Genomic DNA, 7580 nt, shown 5'->3' with positions numbered 1-7580 from the left:
GAGAAATTCCGCCCCAAAAAAGAGAAAAATAGTGTAAAAACCTGAAAAAGTAAACTAATTTTCTAAAATTTCCTCTTGGAAAATTCAAGGAAAGGAATTTTGTATGCTTGGAAAAACGATTTCCGGGACACTGGGTGTAGTACTCTCCTTGTCTAATGCAGAGGGGACATGGAGCATAGGTTTTTTTGGATGCTTTAAAAAATGGAACACTGCTTCTCTCTCTCCCGAACTCTGTAGTGCTCAGTGTTCTGGAAAAATGTGTCTAAGCTTGCATCTCTCCCGATTGAGAATCCTAAAATGCAGGTTGAGAGCTAAGTAAAAGGAGAAAAATCCGTCTAGTGTAAAAATTGAAAAAAACTTACCAATTCTTGAAAATTTGCTCTTGGGAGTAGTATTAAAGGGATTTCTGTTAGTTTAGGAATATGGTTTTTTCCGAACACTGTGCTGCTTCTCTCTCCCGGCCACTGCATAGCTCAGGCAGGTCGTTTCGTCTCTCTCCCTCCTCTCTCACAGGTCGTTTCCTCTCTCTCTCTCTCTCTCTCTCTCTCTCTCTCTCTCTCTCTACTATCAGCGCCTCTCTCTCTCGCAGGTCGTTTCCCCTCTTCTCTCTCTTTTGTGGCGATGTGGTTTCCCCTCTCTGTCTACTGTGTCGTGTGGCGAATCGCGATGGCTTCATGGCAAATTGCAGTCCTCCTGGGCAGTGTGCACCATCAATTCCCTCTCTCTCTCTCTCTCTCTCTCTCTCCTCTGAAAGTATTGTCCGCTCTCTCTCTTCACTGTCCTGGTGCGCTCAGCGCTGCCTTGCACAGTGAACACCGTCATGTCCCTCTCTCTCCTCGGCCGGACTTGGACGGAGGAGCTGCCACGTGCCCTCCTGCTCTCTGTGTGCGTACTATGCGATAGCCTATCGGGCGCTGCAGGCCACACCACCGGACGAAGCTGCATCTGACACGCGTCACGGGAGGGATTCCGTGTCCCTCTCTCTCGTTAGCCGAACTTGGACGGAGGACCTACCACGTGCCCTCCTGCTCTTGCTGTGCGTACTATGCTACAGGCTACTGGTGCCACACCACCGGACGAAGCTGCATCTGATACGCGTCAGGGGAGGGAGCCGGAATCCCTTTCCCTTTTATCTATAGTATAGATAGATTGGCATCACTGATCGAACTATTCAAAGAGCAACATTGGGTGCCCAACCTCTCTCTCTCTCTCTCTCTCTCTCTCTCTCTTCTTTTCTCAAAACTCACGACTGACCAACAGGATCAAGAGCTCTCACCATGTGTCAAAGGGGGGGGAGGGAATCCCTCCCCCTTTTATTATAGTATAGATTGGCATCACTGATTGAACTATCTTAGTGCTGTGGATCTCTCTCTCTCTCTCTCTCTCTCTCTCTCTCTCTCTCTCTCTCCACAAAGACACATGTGTGAAACCAAACGCACTACTTGAATGTATGGCACACCTCTGAAGGTGCTGCTTGCATGCTGGCATCATTGAGAGAGAGAGAGAGAGAGAGAGAGAGAGAGAGTACTAAGATCAGGGATGTGACTCTCTCTCTCTCTCTCTCTGTCTCCTTCTCGGGTGTGTGCGTGTGCGCGTGCTAATAAGAAGAGGAAAATGGTATAACCTTTCTATCACCCAAGTGTGGTAGATTGGTTATGCCATTCCCCTCTTGAATAAGAGGTATTGAGTTCAACTCTCCTCGTAGGATTGACATGCTCTCACAATCAAGATACACTTCATGCCCCATGATCGAAGTGAACCAAGGCTAAGAGGTACAATACTTTCAACAAAACAGAATTAAATTTCAGGTTGCATGACACCAAATTCAAAAATCGTTGGGATCTTCTTGCCCTTGACTCATTGCTGCATGATTCAAATGAACCACTACAAGCTACAATCCTTACCTCCAAAACTCCGACAAAACGCATCCGATTTTCAAGTTGCATGACAAAAAAATCTAAAAATCACTACAAGAGGTTGTGTGCTCTTGTGACGCTCTTAGCGACGGAAATACACTGGGTTTTTATAACCCCCGGCGTCGCTATAACCGTCGCTAAAAGCGTCGCTACGAGAGCGTCGCTATCTGCGTCGCTATAGGCGTCGCTATAGGCGTCGCTATATAGCGACGCTCATAGCGACGCCTATAGCGACGCAGATAGCGACGCTCTCACATAAGAGTATAGCGACGCATATAGCGACGCTACAGAGCCATAAATAGCGACGCTTATAGCGACGCCTGAGAGAATATTTTTTTGGTGGCAGGGCATTGAATGCACTGCCACCCATCAACCATATTGTACTTGATTCCCTTTTTAAAAAAAGTGCAAAGGTAAATAATAGACCCAAAATAGTCACCCACAAGACGCATTGTTTGCAAAATTGACAATTGTACACATCATAGACAAACTGAATTGATTGGCAAATGTAATAATGACAATCGTACAACATCATAGGCATAAAGAATTGATTGGCAAAAGGAATTGCGGTGACAAATGTAATAATATACATGGTTCAAAAAGACGTATAAAATCCGTCTCATGATACATAAGCTATGAGAAACCCTAAACTAATGCTATCTAGCTACGGCTAAACTGACGTCGTCTAATCAGACGTCTCATCGCGTCCAAGCGGCGTATCTGTCGGATTCTGCAAAAAAAGACAATAAGACAGTTTTCAGTAAATATAAACATATAACGACATTTATAAAACAATACAAAAAATAAAAAAGAGTAAACCCTAATACTAACCATGCCGCCGCGAGAACTGAGAATGTCCATCAGGGCGTTTAAGCCCTTCCTGCCTGCGTACTCGCGCTCGTACGGTGTGGGATCACGTCCTGTCATCGACCACTGTCAAAACATACAAAGATTTCATTATGTTAGAACTAAAAAACTCATAAACCCTAAACTATCGAACATGCATAAAGAGCAATGTGAAAAGACTTACAAAATCGGCCTCAAATGATGCCCATCCACCGCTCCCCAAGTGGTGCGAGCTCCCTGTCTCTACTCGCGCTCTGGCTGCATCCTTTTGTTGCTTCCACTTGTCGGGATTCTCGCGCGCTGCTTTCTTCGCATTCTTCCAATCTTCTTTGGCCAGCCAATCTGACCTATTCCACCCATTCTTGATTGCTTTTTGCACTTCGGAACGCTTGTGTTTGCAGTATTCGCGCATTCGAATCTTCATCAGGTCTTCATTGAAGTGCTGATCCCGTGTTGGAACGGGAAACTCATCATGAAGTATGCTGATGACTCTGTTTTTTAAATCACTTGGTACTTCACTCCATTTGTTTAGTATATAGTGTCTAAACAGCTGAGAGCAAAGACCACGCATGCGCGAGATCACCTTCTTGCCGTCATCATCCATGATGATGCCGCCGCTGATGTCGACGGAGTAAGGCAAGCCCTCTGGCCGGTGACGCGTGAACCTGGGTGTCCCGGCAGGGGTCTCTAGCGGCGTGTCGATGGGGGTACGGACGTCAGGTGTCTCCACCGGCGTCTGGGCCCCGAAGCGAGGAGTGTCGAGTGGGGTGGCTCCTGGCGGAGTAGGTAGAGGTGTGTAGCTTCTAGGAATAGTCAGCCGTGCAAAACCTGGCGTAGATGGCGATGCTGTGGCTGGTGTGGGGGCGGGCAAAGAAGGGGAGGGTAAAGAGCCTCGTCGAACACGAGGCGGTGTGGAGGCATCGGTGGCGGAATCCCCACAACAACCGCCACCGCCACCACTAGAGCGCCGGTGTCTAGACGAGTGTGACGCTCGTCTCGTCAACGCCGAAGCTTCGGAGCGCGCCGAATGCTCCGAAAGAGAGGGAGATGCGGATGGTGTAGGAACGCGCGATGATGCGCCAGAGCGATGACGCTCCACGTACCACTGTCTCTGCTGCGGTGACAAAGAAGAAAGAAACTCCTCATCATCCATACCTGCATTAAACACACGAATATTTAAACTTAATATTGAATGAATAGAGTAGACAATGACGCAAAGACCATTAAATACAATGACGTAATGACGCATATAAATACAATGACGCAATGAATCGAGTGGTAGAAGAGGCAAGTCGAAAACTCAGAATTTTCAATCAAAAGATGTGAGCGCGAGTAGAAAAGAGCGTTACACACCATGGAAGCTACTTAGAGAGCTAGAGCTTTTACAGCACGGAGCAAAATTGTTCAAATACAATATTTGTGGCTTTAAGAGATCTCTCTCTCATCCTCACATAACTCAGCATAACTTCCTATATCTATATAGAGCTCTCCGTTTAAACACATATCCTCTGTTTCATTTTGTAGCTCCTCTGCATGCACCCCATATAGAGTAGTAGCATCTTGATGCTCGTCTGGCACCACCGCAACGGCTTCTGATTGAGCATCTTCTCTGATCTCCTCCATTGATGTCGTTGTGATTGGCACATGGTAGCCTTCATACGTCCTTGCACTACGAGGGGCTACCTCTATGACGTACCACCAGTTTGATGTAGACTTTGTAGGATGAAATACTACCTGCCAGAGCCACATAACTTACATGAGAGCTTTCAAGCACATAACTTGTAAAAGGGGGATGTTAACTATTTATATACTTACTTGTTCACAATGCTCGGGTAGTACGAAAGTGTCTCTTAGGTCAGTCCATTTCTTAGTAGAATCCACCTCAAGAAAACCAGACTCTCCTCTACGCACAGTAGCGTTTCGACCCTCCATGATTATCTTGAACCATTGCACGTCGAACAAGTCGACAAAAAATCCTCTGTAATCGATCCTCAAAATCTCTTGCAGCGTGCCGAAGTAAGTGAGTTCCGCCACCACGGGATCTGCATCAGAGGAACGTCGTCGACTAGACTGTTCAAATTTTGCCATGATTCCACAATCTTGAGTAAAACGCTTTTTGTCGATTCGTTCCACCCTAAAATGTCGACCTTTACACCATGCTGCTGTGTATGACTTATACTACAACGAACAAAGATTATGAGTGGCCGTTCAAACGTTTATAAATAAAGTCACTTGCTAGTCGTACATTGCAAACTTACCTTGGTCGCGCAACCCCGAGAGTACTCCCACTCTTCTTCAGTCACTTCGTCACCGCATTGTTGTGCGCTTTTCAATTGGTTGTGCAACCATCTTAAGCTCATGAAGGTTGGTAGGCTCTCCAGAACCGCTGGATAGTGCATCGGTGGTCGTCTTCCCCGTCTCCACTCGATTCGTGCCCTTTGTCGCTCTTGCTTTGCATCCTCATATTGTGAAATCCACTTTTGCATCACTGGATTGTGAAGCATGCAAAATCGGTTGATTTTAGCCTCTAGATCTTCCGTCATCTTCTTCTCAACACCGAGATTGCACATGACAATCCCAGATATGCGCTCATCATCTATGGTTCGCCATAGCGTGTCCCGGGATTTATCAAATCCGTCTAGCCACTCTCCAATGTACACTAGGGACTCTGATACCAACCAACCTTCTGCCATGCTACCCTCCGGACGTGCCTTTTGACGCACATATCCCTTAAGCGTTTTCATGAAACGCTCTAAGAAGAACATCCATCTGGAATGAACTGTGCCAGCTATTTCCACCTCATCAACTATGTGAATAAGAAGATGCACCTGAATGGTTAGCATTGTAGTAGGAAAATGTTTCTCAAACATGCACACAAGCTCCGCAGCATTTAGTTTGGCGAATGGTATGGAGTCTACGTCGATCTCCTTTTGTGAGATCCATTGCACCAGCTTTGCAAGTTTGTAGATTGTGTTACGGATGTCGAGAGACAAACATCCCTCAATGGCAACCGGTAAAATAAACTGTAAAGTATGTGCAGCAATGATATTAAAGTCCACATTTTATGCAATGATATTAAAGTCCACTATGAACGTACCTGACACATTTTATGCCAATCGTGTGACTTCAAACCGGTAAGCTTTCCTTCTTTAGTAAAACACGTTCGGAGCGAGTGCATTACGCCAGTGGGGGTCCGCAAAGATCGAATGGCCTCTTTTACTTTGCGTTCTTGGGCTCCTGTGAAAATCCATGGTGCTTTAGGAAGTTTTATCGATCCATCAGACGCTGTTTGCGGCCAATATTGCTCCATACGATCCACATTTCTAAGGTCAACTCTGGCTCCCAAAGTATCTTTCTTGCCGGTCAAATGGTCCCATAGTAGATTACCCACATTCTTGAATATGTGCATTGGATCGAGCAAGTGATTGATCACGAGTCGGGGCCAGTATGGTAACTCGTACCATAGAGATAGTCTCTTCATCCCTGGAGGCAATCCGTCATCGCACATCTCCTTCTGCTCTAACCATGCTTGTGCAGACATCCTTGGTGGCTCTCTTCCCAAAAAGCCGTCGCGTAACACATGATTCTCCGGAAGATACGCTTGATGACCTTCGTAGATTTGCTTCTTCAGTGAGGGTGCCCTACGTGCATTCAGTCTAGGTCCACATGTGACACATGCTCTGTATCCGCTTGTTTGAAGCCCTGCATGTATACACATGATAATAGATCAACTATGGGGAAAAACAAGATTTACAGTGTCTGAGAGAGGAGTGTCAATAGATCACCTGAGCATTCTGTTAGCCCGGGATAGTCATGCATGGTCCACATTAGAATACCTCTGATCAAAGCATTCCGTCGTCCTGTGTGTCGGCTCATATCCACCACCTCTATGCCAATCCACAATTGTTGTAGCTCTTCCAATAGTGGACGAAGATACACATCCATATTCCCCACTTTATATCGCCCTGGCACAATCAAGCTTAGCCATAGGTGCCCCTTCTTCGTAGTCAACCACGGGGGAATGTTGTAGTTGACGATGACAACGGGCCATACACTGTAAGATGTTGATCTTTGACCAAATGGATTTACGCCATCCATAGCCAGGCCTAAGCGCAAATTTCGAGCTTCCCTGGCAAAATCCGACCATGTTCCATCTATATGTTTCCAGGCTGCGCAATCTGCAGGAATTCGTAGCACACCATCCGAAGATTTATTCTCCTCATGCCATGATGCTAGGGCGGCCATGGACTTACATTCGAAGAAATGCTTGATGCGAGGAAGCAAAGGAAAATGTCGCAAAACCTTTTGTGGAATTTTTGTCCCGTGGAGATCTACTCGATATCTTTCGGAATCACATTTCGGACACTTCTCCATGTCTGTGTATTCCCCTCTGAAAAGAATGCAGTCATTAGGACAAGCGTGGATAGAATTGTAATCCATCCCCAAGTTTCGCAAAATCTTTCTTGCTTCATCTCGGGAATCTGGCATCACATTGTCAGCTGGTAGAATGTGCTCTTTCAGCAATCTACACAACATAAAAATATGATACAGTCGTGTAAAAATCTATCAGATCATTATACATTTAGAGTTCTATTAAAGTAAACTAATTGTAATAGATCACCTGAAAAGCGCTGTGACGCTAGTGTCACTCCATCCAAACTTTGCCTGCATGTTGAGAAGAACCAGGAGTGCTTTCAATCTAGACATACGTGCTCCATTATACAATGATGTATCGGCTTCACTTTTCATATCATCATAGATAAGCCTTTCTGAATCCATGATCGTCTCGATCATTTCATCAATCTCGGGCTCAAACAT

This window comes from Adiantum capillus-veneris, chromosome 27 (genome assembly GCF_014529385.1).
Source record: "Adiantum capillus-veneris isolate H3 chromosome 27, ASM1452938v2, whole genome shotgun sequence".
NCBI lineage: Eukaryota > Viridiplantae > Streptophyta > Polypodiopsida > Polypodiales > Pteridaceae > Adiantum > Adiantum capillus-veneris.
This window is presented reverse-complemented; position numbering follows the sequence as displayed.